At 50.0% G+C, this 17,874-nt stretch overlaps 1 protein-coding gene and 1 pseudogene across 2 annotated transcripts in view; one reads left to right on the forward strand and one right to left on the reverse strand.

The window, feature by feature from the left end:
• The window catches only part of LOC136126419 (dihydrofolate reductase-like), a 64,214-nt pseudogene extending 57,479 nt beyond the window's left edge, over positions 1 to 6,735 (forward strand).
• GALNT18 (polypeptide N-acetylgalactosaminyltransferase 18) overlaps positions 1 to 17,874 on the reverse strand; it is a 360,452-nt gene that overhangs the window by 280,756 nt on the left and 61,822 nt on the right. The window lies entirely within an intron of this gene.

The following is a 17,874-nucleotide window of genomic DNA, read 5'->3' on the forward strand; positions in this document are numbered from 1 at the left end:
TGCCAGCACTGTACGTTGTCTCATTCAATCCTCACCATTCCCCATGCTATGACCCCTATTGTACAGATAAGGAAACAGGCTTAGAGAGGTCAAGCAGCTTGCCCAAGGTCACACAGCTGGAAACTGATGAAGCCAAGACTCCAACTGGGGCAACCTGACCCTGGCATCCAGGCCTCTGACTATAGCCTGTTGGTTCAGGCCCCTGGCCACAGCTAGTCAGCCCTAACAAACTCCAGTGGTGATCCCTAACACCAAGGTAATGGCTCCCAAGGGAGGCCAATATTCAAAGAGGCAGAGGATGACCATGGGATCTCCCAGGGCCCTCTGCAAGCCAAATCTGGAGGCACTGAGCCCATGGCAGGTGTAATATGAAAGGAGAGCTCTGACCAGCCATTTGGTCTCACCCTTACCCTCAGTAATGGTTTTCAATCATTCAGTCAGTCATTCAACAAACATTTGCGGAGTATCTACTCCATGCCAGACCCGGTGCTGGATGCTGCTCATGCAAAGGTAAAGATGACACAGTGTTGTCCTCAAGATGCTCAGCCAGTCAGGAAGACAGATGAGAACGCAGTGGCCGAGTCAAAGGCACCCACACGCCCAATGAGGTGCAGAACTATCCCTGCCCAAGACGTGCGGTTGCCACCCTACTGCCGTTCCGTATGACTTGAAAACTTCCATCTTTTCCCCAATCCATCTTCTTTTCCCCTGGCATTCCCCTTGTTTTAATTAGTAGACAAATAGGACCTGTGCAATCCTTGCCGGCTTCTTGATGAGTTCTCCATGCTGTGCTTACAAATGCAACTGCAGACAAATTGCTCCTGCCACCTGTCCAGGGAGATATGCTGGTGGCCTTTAAATGTCTGATTCTGTTGATGCCCCTTATGTAGCAGGGTCCCATAAGGAGTCTGCCCGAATCTTCTTCAGTGTGGGAGGAAAACAGCTCAATGCAGTGGAGACAACAGGGGTGGGGAGCCAGCAGGCCTGGTTCGGGTCCTGGCTTTGCCATTGTCTTCTGAGTGACCCCAGGCAAGGCTGTTAACTTCTCTGAACCTCCATTTCCTTACCTTTAAATAGAGGAGATTGGATGAGGCACTCCACCAGGTCCCTTCCAAAGTCCCAGGGAGCATCACTGTGGCTCTCAGCCCACAGCCTGGTGCTTTCTATATAACACAAAAGAATGTGTGAAGAATTCTGTTGGTGAGGCAGACCCTGGCCCCACCAGCTGGAGACTTGGGCACTCTGGTACCTGGATAAAAGCATGAGATTCTGAGCGGGCAGACCTGGGCACTCCTGGTTCTGCCACAGAGCAGCTCTGAAACACTGGGTGAGTCAGTGAACCTAAAGGAGCCTCAGTTTACTCATCGGTAATATGATGACAACAATACTTTCTTCGTTGGGTTGATGTGAAAATTCATTTGAAATAATGTGATAGTTGGCATATGGCAAACCTCTGGGTGCAGTCTCCTGGTCATTTTTTTCTGTGTTGCCTCTGTTGTCCTACAGGGCCAAGTTCCGATGTCCTAGGGCTGACCCCTTGTTCCCCTGGGCTCCAATTTCCAGGGCTGGGCCCTGAGCCGGTGCCACTCCTCAGGGAGCACGGCCCTGCTCTGCCCCAGCCGGATGGCTAGGCCCAGCTGCCATTGGCCGGACCTTCTGAGCTCCCACAGAAGGTCCTGCTAGGTCCGCCTGACCAACTGGTATGCAGTAACTTCCTCCTTGGAAGTGCGGGTACTGCCTACTGGCAGATGTGTTCCAGAGCTCTTCTGCCACCTCGGTGACCCAGGCCCACCCAACCTGACCCGTAAGTGCATTTCCTGCCTGGCCCACTACTTCACTCTGTTTCTACCCTGGGGACCATGTACCATGCTGGGCTCTGCCCTGCTCCCCGCTCACTCAGAAACATGCGTTTCTGCCCATTCCCTCACTTCCTGCAACTGCTTCTGGAGTGCCCACAAGAGTCACATGAAATCACCAGGAGGCCCTTTACCATGTGGAGAGTAGTCCCTCCCCAAGGAGCTCCAAGCCCCTCACCCACATCCTGTCCAAACACATACACAGTAACTCATGGGTTGGTCCAAGCAAGCTGGTCTTTCAATCTCCATTCCCTCTCCAACTATTCTGGACTATTCTTTGAAGGAGTCTGTACAGGGAAAGACCTGAATTATCAAGACCTTGGGCTAGCCTGGGCCCATGGAAAAGACCACCCAGCAAAAAGAATAAGAAAAGGTTTCATTCATGGAGTCCCAGGCACTTTATATATATTACCTTGTTGAACTTGACCCAACAACTCAGTGACACAGGTACTGCTCTCACCTTTATTTTACCAAAGACAATCAGACCGGTTAGCAAAGTTCCCAAGATCATAACACTACTAGGTACCAGGCCAGGCTGTCCAGCCGGGTCTGCCCCAAGGCCCAGTGCTAAGCCACGTTGCTGTCCCACCTCCCAAGGGAGGCAAGGCAGGCTAACCTGGCAGGGCGGGGAGAAGAGGAAGGGGTACAGAGCTTCCCTTCCTTTGTCTTCCATCATCGCTCAAGACCTGATTGGACACGGCTGTTCTGGTCTCTGCTAATTCCTGCCTCCCCTACATCAGGTTCTTCCTCTATAGCTCTTCTGTCGAGAAAACCAGACCTTCAGCAACTCGAAACCTTGGAAAGAAAGATTGAGACAAAGGGAAAAGTCCCCCGGTGTCTACATGCCACTTAGATAGATCACAGCTAGAGAGATTCTCCAAAGACAAGGCTTTACAGAGTTTGCTAATGGGGTTCAGCAAAACGATGTTTTGCTTCATACATGGTGGTCACACACAGGGCTTCTTTCACCACCACTGTGGCTTGTTCAATTCCTTCAAGGCAGAACTGTGTGTCAGGAAAGAACAGGGCTTGGCTAAAGCCAGTCAGCATCATTACCTAAACTTCTTTACTTTCCTGGAATGCATGCGATGCCCACGCTCCCTGGATCTCCCAGGTCGTCTCATGCAGTTACATTTCACTCTCTACAGTGAAGGCTCGCTATGGGTCAGGCATTGTTGTAAGTGCTTCATCAATATTAATTCAGCCAATCCTTCTAACGACTCTGGGGGATAGGTGCTACTATTAGTCCTATTCCAAAAATAAGGAAACTGAGGACAGAGAAGTTGTATCACTTGCCCAAGGTCACACAGCTAGTAAGGGGCAGAGCTGTGATTCAAACCCAGACAGTCCAGTGCCACAGTCTGTATGTTTAACCACTGTGCTACCCCAGTCTGCATTTGCTAGGGAGCGTTCCATATACAAACACAGGCAGATATATCATTATACATTTATAACACGTTTAAAATGGATTGCCAAGTCAGAAAAAAAAAAAATCCCTTCTCTAACCATGCTTCTTAGGAGAGAGTTTAGAAATTGTGGTCACCCAGAGACAGGTGATCACGTTTTTAAGGGGAAAACATTGTGTAGGTCTGCATGGTGTCTAGACAGAAAGCTGAGGAGAAAGGATTTGTCCATGTGCATCTCCAGGGCTGCCCAGGGAAGAGTAGTATGATTTGAGGTGACGGCTCCAGCCCGGCCGTGGAGGAGAGCCAGCCACGAGGCTGGCCAGGGCTGGAAAAAAGAGCTTTTAAAGCAATGCTGCCCAAAATCTAGTCCTTGGACTTCCTGCAACAGGGTCACCTGAGGATTCTGTTACAAACACAGATTCAAAACCTTACCCCAGACCCATGAATGGGAATCTCTGGGGAGCGAGGGAGGAAGGAATGGGAGGGGTTATAACCCCCAACCCTGAATCTATAACAAGACCCCCGGGGGTTCCAATGACAGGGAAGTTTGGAATCCTCTGCTGTAAAACCTGACGTCTCTATTTGCCGTAAGTGTCTGTGCCCCAAGCACTCGGCCACCAGAATAAACCATGCCCTACAGCCCAGCCCCAGATACACGGCGGAGTACGATCTGATACTGATATAATCTATTAACATCAATCATGAGCGCTACTGATTATTAGCATTTACTGCGTGCCAGACACTGCTAGTGTGTTCCCTATCTTATCTGTGCGCATTCTCATCACAGCCTTGTGCTGTAGTTGTGGCCACCCTCGATTTGCTGATGATGAAACTAAGGCTTAGAGAGTCTGGGTGACTAGCTCAGGGCTACACAAAAAGCAAGCAGCGGAGATGGAATTCAAACCCGTTCCGTCACTTTGACCGTTCTGGCTCTGAGCACAAGGTCAGTGCTGCAAGCAGGCCACCCTCTGCCATCATCCCCAGCGCCACACTGGGGTTGGGAAGGCCACTGGGTGAGGAAGCTGCTCTTCCAGATGCGCATCCATTTCAGCCGATCCCCCAGGGGCATCTGTCCTCCTATTCTGACACCAGCCAACGTGCTGGGCCAATACCAGCTCCATTAGGCCCGAGTCTGCAGGATGGGAGAGGCCAGGGTGTCATCACCTGAGGCAAACACTTTGATGCTGGAAAAAACAAGCCTGAGGCCTCAGAGCCTGAGGGGCTCCTCTGGGGACCTCACACAGCTGGCCTTCTGCTGATGGAATGGCGTCCACTGACCTGAGGGGGAATCCTCAACTTCCAAGACGTGTGCCTCAGGAAGGCTGCTCACCCTTTCCGCAAATCTGTAAATGGTAACAATGACCACGGCCTCACTGGGTGTCCGGGAGGATTACAGTTGACCATATGGAAAAGGTGCTTTCCCGGCCCCCGGAACACACACTGTAGGTGCTCAGACCTCCCCCGCTTTCTCCTCCTTTTTCTTGGTATCATCCCCATCTGGACAGCGCTGCCAGATCTCCTACCCCAGCCCTCAGGACAGAAATTCCAAGAACCTGGGGGCTCCTTTGCTGGCAGGGGTACCCCACATCCGCCCACCCTCCCACCGTCAGAGCTCTGGAGGCCCTCAGCCTTCCTGTTTTACTCAGCCCAGGATGTAGGCTTCCCAGCGGCAGGGCCGTAACTGTCTTGCTCTGTGCTCTTTCCCTGGGCTGAGAGAGTGCCCGGCAGGTAGTAGGTGCTCAGCTCATGCTGAATGAATGAATTCAATCATCTGACAAAAGGGAACTGTGCATTGGCTCTGCATGGGGCCCAGTGCTGATAACAAATCCATCTGGAGCTTGCGCTTCTGCCCTCACATCTGACACCCAGGCTCCCTCTCAAGGGCTCCAGACTGATGGAAGGCGCCTTCCTACCCACCGTGCTCCTCTTGCCTCGAAGTGCGGCTAAGTCAGCAGAGAAGCCTCACTCTTCTTCTCCCTTCACTTTTGTCCTGGGGACAAACCTCCCCGAGAGAGATGCTCAGACCATGGCCTCCTGGAACTTGCCATGTAGGCCCAGAGTTGGAGCTAAACCCAGAGGCCTCTCCTGACAAGGAAGCAAGTAGCCGTCTCTTGGTCTGGCCACCCCTCCAGAGAGCTGTCCGGACACATTCTTACTGCTCACATCCTCCTGCAGGAAAATCCACTTTCAACACAGGAAGAGACACAGGCCTGAGCCAGAGAAGCCTCACGCTCACCTCTCAGAAGGCCCCAGGAGGACCCAGCTCCAACAGTGGAAACACCACGCAGTCGTGAGGTTGGATTGCTAGGAGCACAGAGGGAAGCGGTCCACAGGGAAGCCTGAGAAGGGTTCCAGGGCCCCTGGCTCCCCACCAATGAACTAATGGATCCATCTCAACTACTTCAGTTTATTTACTGATCATTAAAGACTCTCCTCAAAAGTTGGAAGAAAACAAAAAAATGTCATGAAGAACCTAGGGGTAAGACAGGAATAAAGACACAGACCTACTAGAGAACGGACTTGAGGATATGGGGAGGGGGAAGGGTGAGCTGTGACAAAGCGAGAGAGAGGCATGGACATATATACACTACCAAACGTAAGGTAGATAGCTAGTGGGAAGCAGCCACATAGCACAGGGAGATCAGCTCGGTGCTTTGTGACCGCCTGGAGGGGTAGGATAGGGAGGGTGGGAGGGGGGGAGACACAAGAGGGAAGAGATATGGGAACATATGTATAACTGATTCACTTTGTTATAAAGCAGAAACTAACACACCATTGTAAAGCAATTATACCCCAATAAAGATGTTAAAAAAAAAAAAAAAAGCTGGAAGAGGAAAAATTTCACGCCAAGCTGGTGGGTAATCCCCATGTTGGTGTGACGTGCTAGCTCGGAAGTATTTTCTGCTGCTGTCGTTGTTCGTCCACTAAACTGCATTGTTGCTGGGTCCCAGAACACGGGCATAGGCAAGAACGGGGATCTGCCCTGGCCCTGGCTCAGGAAAGCCTACAGGTATTTCCAAAGAATGACCACAACCTCTTCAGTAGAAGGTAAACAGAATTTGGTGATTACGGGCAGGAAACCTGTTCTCCATTCCAGAGAAGAATGGACCTTTAAAGGACACAATTAATAGAGTTCTCAGTAGAGAACTCAAGGAACCTCCACAGGGAGCTCATTTTCTTGCCAAAAGTCTGGATGATGCCTTAAAACTTATTGAGCAACCAGAATTAACAAATCAAGTGGACATGGTTTGGATAGTGGGACGCAGTTCTGTTTATAAGGAAGCCATGAGCAGGCCAGGCCATCTTAGACTATTTGTGACAAGGATCATGCAGGAATTTGAAAGTGACACACTTTTTCCAGAAATTGATTTGGAAAAATACAAACTTCTCCCAGATATCCAGGTGTTCCTTCTGATGTCCAGGAGGAGAAAGGCATTAAGTACAGATTTGAAGTATATGAAAAGAACAATTAATGTGAAAGTGTCTTCTGATCTATTTCAAGCCTCCTCCTGCCCCCTCCCAAATTATGTATTTTTTGTTGTAGAGACATTTGTTGACTTTAGATCTATGGATAATTATTTCTAAGCAAAGTACTTTTACTCCTCATTAATCTTAACTAGACTGTATCAGATACCATTTGTGAAACATTTCTTTGCTGTAACTGCCTGAATGCCCATCAGGAGTCAAGAATAGGTGACCAGCACCTGCCAAGGGTAGAACATCTACCAAGACAGCCCGAAGTGGGAGAGTCCCCTGGTAGCATGAGCTGAAACCAGAGCCTATAGAGCTAGGAGCTAGGCAGATGGGTCCAAAGGTCAGAAATGGATTACAAACAGAAGAGCTAGCATTCAGTTATTAAAATTAGATCAAAACAGGGACTGTGAATTACTTTATATCACACTCCTTAAAAAAATTCTGTTCACTCAGACCAGGAGTCAATAAGTTGAGAACTCCAGGATATTCCACAGGGGTAGTAAAGAGACAGGTACGAGACTACCTTTTCTGCTGTTAAAGGAGAAGGTCTAAGACCTTACAAAACTTTGTTTCTGATCTTCAATGAGATTGCATGGAATGTTACAATGATAGAACAAGAACTGGCTGCTCTTTACAAAAAAGAATAATCTAATATCAAGCATAATGGCTAAAATTAAAACTTCAAAGAGGTAATAAATTGAGAGTGAATACTGCTAGAAACCAACATTAGTAAGTTAGAAACTAAACTTCACAGAATTAAAAAATGAAAATTAAAACATGTTTTACCCATTATGTTAGCGAAGATTTAGATTAAGTACCCAAAAAGAAGAAAAATAGCATTTTCTGCCTTATAAATTAGTACAACTTTTTAGAATGTAAGTTAGCAATATCAATTAAAATTCAAAATATTCTGGGTTTGGACCCAGAACTTCCACTTCTAGAAATGAATCCTGAACAAAGAAATGGACCCAAGAGTACTTGTTGCAACTTTTTTTTTCAAACTTGGGAACAGCCCAAATGTTGATTAATAAGAAATACCAACCAATATGTCTATAAAATGTAACATTTGCAGCAGCTAAAAAGAATGAAGTACTGACAGAAAAACGCCCCAAACTGCTAAGTAAAAGAAGCAAATTGTGTATAATACTTAAAATGTTTAATAAATGTTCATATGTGGGGAAAAGCATGCAGCAAACTGTTAAAAAAAAGAAAAGCCGGAAGAAAAGCTATGTCTGGATCTTAGGGAGCAAAACAGAACAGAACAAAACCAGAGCACCAAAGTGTTAGCAGGTGCTGCCAGAAGAGGGGTTGGAAGTAAAGAAGACAGCGTCTCAGGCTACCGAGGAAGTCGATGGTGGACTGGAATTTTCTTTACACAAACATGATGTATGGCTTTGGGACACAGCACCTGGCAGAGACGAGGGGCACCTCTATTCCCAGTACCAACCCCAGGGAGGGTAGAAGAGGGCACTGGGCCAGGGACCAGAAAGCCATGGTGGCACTGCAGCCCAGCCCTTCCCAAGCTGGTCAACCTAGGATGAGGGGCTTAACCTCTCTGGGTCTCTGCTTCCTTCTCTGAAAACTGAAGGAGTTGGACTAGATTATCCTAAACACATTTTGTGGTGCCATAAACTCTTTTTCACTTCCGTGTCAACATTTTAGACAGAGATAGTCAGTTCTGTCATCTTCTCCAGCGCTGAGACGGTGTCCTTGTAACCTTGGCAAAGGGCCCTGGAAGGCGCGTGATAATTGTTTCTCTGCCTCGTTGCTATGGAAACTTGCAACTCTTGCATCCCTGGTGCTAGGACAATAGCCTGCCTGGAACTCCTGGGTGGTTTAGGTTTGTTTTGTCCACATGCATTGTGGGCACACTGAAGTTTTCCCAGAGCTGAAGGTGGTGGCTTGCTGATATGAGTCACTGACGTTCCCCCTTTAATTACCAAGTTCCACCAGAAAGCTTGGGATCATGACAAGCGCGTTAGCAGTGCTGATGCTGCACCGAGGGGCTCCCACAATTAGCGCACCCCTAGGCCCTGGAAACTGATTCCTGATCTGCCTTCTGCAGGTTCCCCTTGGCTTGCTCTGAGACTTTGGGGTGACCCTTTATACTTTCCTGCCACCTCTAATGAGACATACGCTTCAAAAAGTTGCCCTCAACAAGCACTGAAAGATACAGCAGCGCCTCTGTGTGACTCCCTCTGATCATGAAAACACATCAACTCAGCAGACACGTGTGTCAGAAAGCAGGTCTTCTAGTGCCCAAACAGAAAAGTGTAGTCGGCAGAAAGGCTGCTGATGGCGGTGCTGTATACTCAAATTCTGTTTTGTCAGAGAGGGAAAACGGGTTAGAAAAATCCTCCCCGTCTATAGTAACCCTATAAAATGCATCAGATTTGCTCCAAGGTTTGTGCAATGTTACAACTCTCTTTTCAATAGTGGTAGTGAATTTGGAAACCAGAAATGTTATCACTGAGGCATGCCGCCTGGCTCCTGATGAAACAGAGCAAGCAACAGGCTTCCTGGCTTGCCCACATCCAGTCCTGAGACCACAGCGTTCCCCACTGGCTGAGATTAATGGGGTGACACTGTGGCTGCCAACATTTCTCACTGTCCCACTCTGCACCTATAAGCTCTTTCACCCTCCCTCCCCAAACAGGGCAACCTGCCACCGCCTGAACAACTGCCTGCATTTCCACGCATGCTTCACACGCAGAATCAACCCCAACTCCTCTCTCTCACCTTCCCATACCTGGTTGGTCACCAAGTCTTCCTCAAACTCCACCTCTATTTCCTCCACTACTGTGCTAGTTCCCACCCACGGCCTTTCTCACCTGCACTCATCCAGTCATCTCCCAGTTGGACTCCTTGCCTTCAGCCTTACCCTCTCCAAGCCATCCTCCACCAGCGTGGTCTTTCTAAACCGCAGATCTCATCATGCCACGCTATTTATTGTTCTTCCGTGGCTCTCCAAGGCTTGCACCATCAAGTCGTAATCCATTAGCCCGACATATAAGGCCCTTCCTGCACTGGCCCCCGCCCCGGGCCACCACTGTGGGAACAGTTCTTCATCTAGCCCAACCCCCCTCCTCTTAAAACCTTCCCTCACCCTCTCTACCCTACCGGATAGAGCAAGTCATAGCCACCTCTGTGCTACCATAGCAACCTGGGCTTCCTCCCCTTAGCGCTCCTAGTTCCACGACATCTGCATGTTTCTTTAGATATCTGTCTCACCTCCAGACCATGAGCTCTTTGTGGGCAGGGACCCCAACTTAGTCATTCTTGCAAAGAGCACGGTGCTGGCACACACTTAACCATTTTTCAATGAATGAATGAATAAAAAATACATGAATGAAGAACCTGCCATATGCTACTTGCTTTTCACATGCAAGTATAACTTTTCACATGTAGAATAACTCTTTCCACACCCTAGTTACAGAAAGCAAACAAGCCAAGCTCAAAGAGGAAGAACCTGGCTATCGAGAAGAGAATGTGGAGTGAAGAGGTGAAGAGTTAAGCTGCTTGGGTTCAAATCCTACCTCTACCATTTTCTAGCTGTGTGACTTCAGTCAACTTTCTTCACTTCTCTGAGCATCCGGAGGAAGAGTAAATAATCTGACCTTCCTCATAGGTTGTTGTAAGCATTAAATGTTACATAAAGTATGTGGGAAGGGTCTGGTGCAAGGCAAGTGTTCAATGTTAGTTACTATTATTAGGGAGGCACCGGCTTCCCAGGTATTTCTGCCATTTAGAGAACAATGAGCTCTGCCTGAATGGCTGCCGTGTCTTAGATGTTTCTAGAGCCTCCATTTCAGGAAGTTGTTGAGTTAATTCCAGCCTTGCTGATCTGTGACAAGTGTGGGTCCTCAGGCGCAGAACCCAAGGAAGGGTCTCAGGGAAAATGGCATCTCTGGCATAGGTGTCCACCATCGGAGCTTCATCCCCATCTCCTAATTGGGCCACCTCAGGCCCCAGTCCTGTGCCCACTCCCCTGGCTGGCTGAAATGACAGGGGCTCGGTGCAGGGTAAAGGGGGCTCAGTGGGGACTCTGGGAACCCTGCAGTCAGGAGATTGTCATGCCTTCAATATCTGGGTGGGGATGTCCCTTCTCTGCTACGGTCTTAGCCTGTTCAAGCTGCCAGATCAAAATACCTGTGTGGCTTAGAAACAACAGAAAGTTATTTCTGACAGTTATGGAGACAGGAATTCCAAGATCAAGATGCCAGCATGGCTGTGTTTTGGTGAGGGCCCTCTTCCTGGTTCATAGCCAGCACCTTCTCTCTGCATCCACACAGATGGAAGGGGCTGGGGATCTCTCTGGAGCCTCTTTCATAAGGGCACTAATCCCATTCCCGAGGGCTCCACCCCATAACCTAATCTCCTCCCAAAGGCCTCACCTACTAATACCATCATCTGGGGGGTTAGGATTTCAACATATGAATCTGGTGGGGGGGGACTCAAACATTTAGACCATAGCAGCTACCCTGTGCCCGTTGTCTGCACCATCTCTGCACAGGGTGGTCACTCACAAGTGTTGCTGGAGCCTTTTTCATCCTGGGGGAATGGGGTGAGGCAGGCCAGGGGTGTGGGGAAGAGGACAGGAAAGAGTGGCACGGGGAAGGGCCTGGCTTTAGCATTCAGCACACCAGCCCCGAGGCTCAGCTTCGCCCCAGCTACCCACTGACCTGCACAAATTCCATCTCTCCCAGAGTTCCAGGCTTGTTCTTCTGTAAAGTGAAGGGCCCTAGGTTAGATCCCCGTCTCCTGCATCCTGTGGCTCAGGGACGTGACCTGGGCTTCAAGTGTGTTGCAGGGGGTGGGGTGGGGGGACGGGAGAGGGTGCAGCATTGTTTCCCATGTCCTTCCCCCTACCTCCCATGCTGGTGCTTTGGGCTCTGGTGGCTTCCGGAAACACCCGTTCTTCTTCAGACAGGAAAAGCCTTTTCTAAATAATTTTTCCTCTCTCTAGGTCCAAGCCAAGAAACCTGGAACGATAAAAAGCCAGCCCAGTCTTCTGTCATGATTGTCTGCAAACCTAATAAAAATGGATGCCTTGGGCTCTGGAATGGTGAACACGTGTCTTCCTCATCAGCCCGAAGGTCCTCAGGCTTCAGTATCCCCTCCAAAGAAAAGAAGCAGATGGCCAGTGGGCCCAACCAGGACACCAAGACCCCATGCATGTGGGTGGCCCAGCCTCCTCTGGCTCTCAATTGTCAGCCTCAGAGAAACCAGGCACACTGTAATGGGAATGGAGGGGACCCAACCTTCCGTACATGTGGGGAGGGGTTGACTGTGTTCTGTGTGCCAGGAGTGCTGGGTCCTGCTGATTTATTTACAGAGACATACCTTCCCTATTATTAATAATGAAACACTTGGATATCTACAGAGGTCTTGCTCTGTGTCAGGCACTACACTAAGTGCTTTGGCTGCATCAAGTCCTAAAGTCATTTGGTTATTCAACCAAAAACTTAGTGAGCGCTCAGCGTGTGCCCGAAGCTGTGCTAGGCACTGGGGCACAATGTGAAGCCGTGGTTCCCTCACTCAGGGAGCTAACAGTCTAGGGTTATGGCTCTCAAACTTATGTGTGCATCCAGTGAGAATCACCTGGTGTGTAACTCTGGGCCACACCCCCAAACAGGAATCTTCACTTTTCTCAAGCACCTTATCTCTAATTCACACTTTGTGAAACACTGGTCTGGTACTATGGGAGAAATCTATTACCGTGCTCATGTTACAGATGAAGAAACTGAGGTTCAGAGAGGCTGAGTAACTTGCACTACATCACACAGCTCTAAGGGGCAGACCTGAATAGGGACACTGCTCTACCTGATTTCAGAGCCAATGTTCTTAATTACCACTCTACCCTGCCTTCCCAAACCTTACCCAAAGAATTATAGTCTTATCAAAAAAAAAAAAAAAAAGGCAAAAGCAACAACAAAAACCAGCCATGGACAAAAGGGAAGGACAAAAATGCAGATATTGTTAGCAGGTTGGACTTGGAGGAGAGGAGCTCTTTCTCACACGGTCTCTGGGGATGTTCACGGGCACAGAACCCCTGAATCACCTGTGCCCCGTGGAGCTCAACCCATGGACTGAGAAATTCCAACCTGCATGCACATGCACAGCCATGAGGATATGCACTTGCCACCACACGTGTGACATGTGCGGCCACATTCGGATATTCACGTGCACACGCTGTATCCGTGCCACACTCCTTGAAATCCCAGCCCCTCCGGAACACCCCACGAGAAAGTCACCTTGTGGCAGGTGGTCCTCCACTGGCCCAAACGGCCATCACCACAGGATTAAACAGCCTCTGCTGGAAAGTGTTTTCTAGTCAAAAGAGGTTTTAGCAGCTAGAGTGCGTGTATAAAGGTCAGTTCCCCACTCAGGGGACAGCCAAGCCTGGGGAAAGGACAGAAGGTTGAGGAGGGACTGCCTAGGGGATGACATTTGGAATTATGCATTTCCCTAAGCTGCCTGCAGAGTTGCCATGCTCAAGGGAAGGCCTGGATCCCAGGGGACTTGGTCTTTTTACATTTACATGACAAGCCCCTCTGCACAAAGCAAGCATCAACTAACCTGTAAGGAAGGGGGCATGCACATCACAGCACCCCAGGAAAGCACAGAGCTAGCTCCTCCAAGAGCTAGGGAACCTTGCAGAAGGCACCAACTGCTGGGCCCCTCTCCCCAGCCTCTCCGCCAGACTGCCAGTGTGGATTCCCTTCCTGCTCTGACTCACACTGAGCCCTGACATTCCTGAGGAGGCTTACAAGCCCAAAGCGACCTTGCTGCCTAGCTACCCCTGGACCACAGCGTATTTGCAAGAGGGGGTGCACAGGGAGGAGGCCCGGCACACCCATCTACTTGGTGAACACCAGTTCCACACGACCCTGTCAATCCAGCCAGGACCCTAGGACCACTCAGACTCCCCCTCTCCCACACCCTCAAGCACCCGGTCCTGCCGCTTCCGCCTTTTTATTCTTTCCTCTTCTCTCTGTCCCAACCGACAAAGAGTCCTTGGCCAGACTTTAGTCAGGCTCCTCAGAATCCGCTTTCCAATTATACCTGGACTTCTGGGCTCCCGCGTTCATCTCTGAATCATCCAGTTTTAGCACGAATCCTGCTAAATCAGTTTAGCCAGAACCCCCCCAACCCCAACCCTCAGGATCTGATCACGCTCAGTATCTGATTGGTTTCCTCATCCTCCACCATCCCCCAGGTGATCACCTCCACCTACCTTCAGCAAGAATCTGGGTCAGTTTAGCCAAAATCCCCTCTTACCCTGATGCTTCCTCTCAGTAATTTTCCATCCACTGACCCCACCCTGCTCCTTGGCTATAAATTCCCACTTGTCCTGTTGTATTTGGAATTGAGCCCAGTTCTACGGAGAGGTCTCTTCCCCTACTGCACCAGTCCTGTATAAAATCTGCTTTTTCCACTTTAGCTACTGTCCGGCTCTGCTTTCTGTTTTTCACAACGACACCCACCCCTGCTGCCATAGGCCCTGCAGCACCATCTCTTGCATGTCCTGCGCGTGAGGATCTCCCAGCGTTCATCATCTCGGAACGTACTTTCTCTAGAGTTGTCCAACACAACTCAAATCCTGGCACCGCGATGTTTTAAGACATAGCATGACTCCAACTGCCCACTGGATAAACAGTAAATATTGACTCGGCCGTCAAGGTCCTCCACAACCTAGGACCAGCCAACCTGCCTGACAGTGTCTATCGCCCAACCTTTCCAAATACTCTGACCTCTTGACATGTAAACACATGCGCTCCCCCAAAGAGCCCATGGTATCTACTGCAGTAGGTATCCTGAATGTTACTGATTTCTTCTCAGGTCTTCATCCCTCTGTCTTATAACCTCCTAGAGGGCTTGGCACAGAGCGGGCACAGAGTGAAATTTTAGATCAGACAGGTGGGTGAGTAGATGGTGGATGGACAGACAGGTAGATGGGTGAGGAGTCTTGTATTGGCTTTTGTCATTTTCATCTGATGCCTCCCTGGGAAGCAAGCAGCCTGATCAGACATTTTCAAACAGAAAGGTTGCTTGGCCTCTACTTTTAAACTGATGGATATGAAAGATGAGAATAATAATATCCACATTGTAGAGCTGTCGTGAGGATTAAATGAGAAAACATACAGGAAGCATTTAGCCCTGTGCCCGACACACAGTAGGTGTACGATATACAGCAGCCACTGCTGGCACCAGCTCCTGTGTGTAAGTCCCTTTGCCTTCCAATGGGCAGGACACAGGTGCTCCAGCCTCTCCTAATTCTGGTTGAGACAGATCTTTCCCGCAGGCTGGAGTGAAGGTGGAGGGCAGCCACAGAGGAGCTCCTGGCCTACTTTGTGTAATTTTAGGCTCAGGCAAGGCTCCAGACAGTAAGTGATGCAAAGAGCCAGCTGCAGATAATGAGGCCCGGGGGACAGGCCGCTCGGGGTGGCTCTGTCCAATAGGGGCTGCTCCACCTGAACGCGCAGGGCTCTTACCCAGCCTCCGGCGGTGCCCATGGCTCAGGCTTCTGCAAAGCTGCCAGGCATGCCTCCTGTTCCACAAAAAGAAAAACAAAAGAAAAAAAAAGGAAGGCAGCCTCTGACATCCCAGGCTATAGGGAAGCTCCTCTCCAGTACCCATTTGGAAAGGCAGGGGAAGTTAAGACAAAGCTTCTCCATATAACACAAAGGCCTGCATGTCCAAGCTGGTCCTTTAGCCCCTGCTACCATGATTCTTAGGTTCCTCACAGGTCTCCCTGCATCCATACACTCCCCATTAGCCCATCTTCCGCGCAGCACCCAGGGTGAGCAGTACACACATAGATTCCATCCTCACCAGCCTACAATCCATTCAATGGAGGCTCCCTGTCGTCTTCCAGAGAAAGTCCAAATTCCTTGGCATGGCATTCAAGGCCCTTCACAGCCCCCCCAGCGTCTCACCCTGCCCCACATGCTGGGATACACTTACAGGCATCTGCATGTGCTCTTCTCTCTGCCTGAAACACCCCAAAGTTGCTCGGCAAGGAGGTGACGGAGCCAGGACTCCGGGCCTTCTCTTCTGTCTCTGAGTGCCACACGCCTTGGGTGGGAAGGGCTTGGGGATTCCAGAGCAGCCCAGTCCCATGCTGCTGAGATGCCAGGACAGACCTTTCCCGTTTCTTACATCCCGAATTCTCTGAATTTGCCCTCATTACACATCACTGTGTGACTCTGAGCACCTAGTCGATGGTTACCCAAATAAAGTCAGCACAGGCTGCAATCTGCATCTCCAAGGGTCTGCATGGCTCAGCTGCAAAAGGGAACACAAACTGACATTTCCAATTAACCTTGTTCTTACCCTCAGTCACTGAGCACTGCGTGGCACACCCTCATGGGACTGCAGAGGCCAGGGGGCGAAGGCAGACCCTGGCATCCCAAGCAGCAAGGAAGCACCTCTCCAACACCCATCTGGGAAGGCACTGAGAGCTAAGACAAAACCAGCGCTATCCAACACAAAGACTCATGTCCCAGCTGACCCTCTGGTCCCTGCCATTCTGCTCACAGGAACCTCTCTGTAGCCTCAGCTCCCTCTGACATCTGGACCTTCTGGGGCCCCTGGGCTAGGGAGCTCCCCATTGCTCAGGAGGAGGGCCTCTGAAGGCCTCCTGGCCATGTGCTCAATATCACCGCTCCCCTACGTCACTAATGACTCTACACATCCAAACACACGGCCATGCAACTATATTCTGGACAATAGGATGTAGGAGGAAGTGGTATGTGTAACTTCCAGGAATTGTCCTTAGAGGAAAAGGATGTGCACTTCTCCTCCTTCCTTCTTCCTTCTGGGTGGAATGCACATATAATTGCTGGAGCTGGAACAGCCATTTTGGACCATATGTTGGAAGGCTCATATTGAAGACGATAACAAGCTAAAAAGAGCCCAGGCCCCTGACGCTGGAATAGCCAGACCAGCCCCAGACTGCTTAACTCCAGGCTTTTTGAACGTAAGAGAGAAACGCACTTCTATCCTGCCTAATCCACTGTTTTACTGAGATTTCTGTCAACTCATTGCTAAACCTAATTCTGATTGATATGGCAGATGACCTTAAAAAGGCTTGGTTTACTTTTCGAGGCATTTTTCTCTGCATCAGTGCCAAACACGGCAGATGGGACCACTCTGTCCCACATGCTTGGGCTTCTCTAAGGGGCTGCTTCAATCTAAATGGAATATGTGATCCCAGACCTTCCTGAACTTGTCACTGGCAAAGGCTCTCTTGGTCCTTGTGGTTTCTTCTCCACTCTCCTACCTGCCCTGAGCTTCCAGTTTGATATCCACTGGCCAGCATTTCTGGCCTACCTCTATCCTGTTATCCTCAGTTTCTTCTCCATGTTGCATATAGGTAGTGTTTATTTCACATGGTGGTTTCCGAGTGACTAGCTTCTTGGGACTGTTCTAGGTACAAAACTAGTGGCTGGGTTGGGATCCTAAGCATGGCCCCTCCCCTGCCCTCACCCTCTAGGAGAGGCTAGCCCACACAAGTATACCCTTGTGGACTCACCTCCTTCAGTCTACCCTGAAGCATGATGGGGAAGTAGAGTCAAGGGCCTGTCCTGGCTGATTTTACCTTCTCAAAAAGCCCATGGACACAGGAGTTAGCCGGGGGAGAGGAAGCCTCACATAATGCTGGGACAGAGGCCACTGAAAAGGCAGGCTTGGCCTCCAAGACAGGACTCTGGTGGCAGCCCCAGAGGGCAAGGAGTCAGCCAGCATTACAGAATTGCAAACCAAAGCATCCCCTAGGAAAGACCGAGAAGCAGGGAGTGCTTAGCTCTCAGCCCCTCAGGGGAGCAGACTCAGATGATCCCAGCCCAGGTGGGACCCAGGGTAGAGTGTCTAGATCTCCTTGGGCTCCAGTCTCCTAGATGAGCAGGTTGATGGGCCTATACGCTTGGGACCTCTCAGAGGAGGAGCTCAAGGCAGGCCCTTCTCAGGGCTTTCCAATGGGACACGTTGATTTCTGGCACTCTGCCACTGGGGGACCTTGACCAACCCTTGTGCCATGTGCGGCCCAGAGCTGAGCAATCCCAAGCCCCTCCCCTGTCTCACCCCTACACGGCTCTTCTGAAAGCCCTTCTGCTCTCTTCCTCTCCTTGCTTTCC

The sequence above is a fragment of the Phocoena phocoena genome, chromosome 8, assembly GCF_963924675.1.
Source record: "Phocoena phocoena chromosome 8, mPhoPho1.1, whole genome shotgun sequence".
Taxonomy (NCBI): Eukaryota; Metazoa; Chordata; class Mammalia; order Artiodactyla; family Phocoenidae; genus Phocoena; species Phocoena phocoena.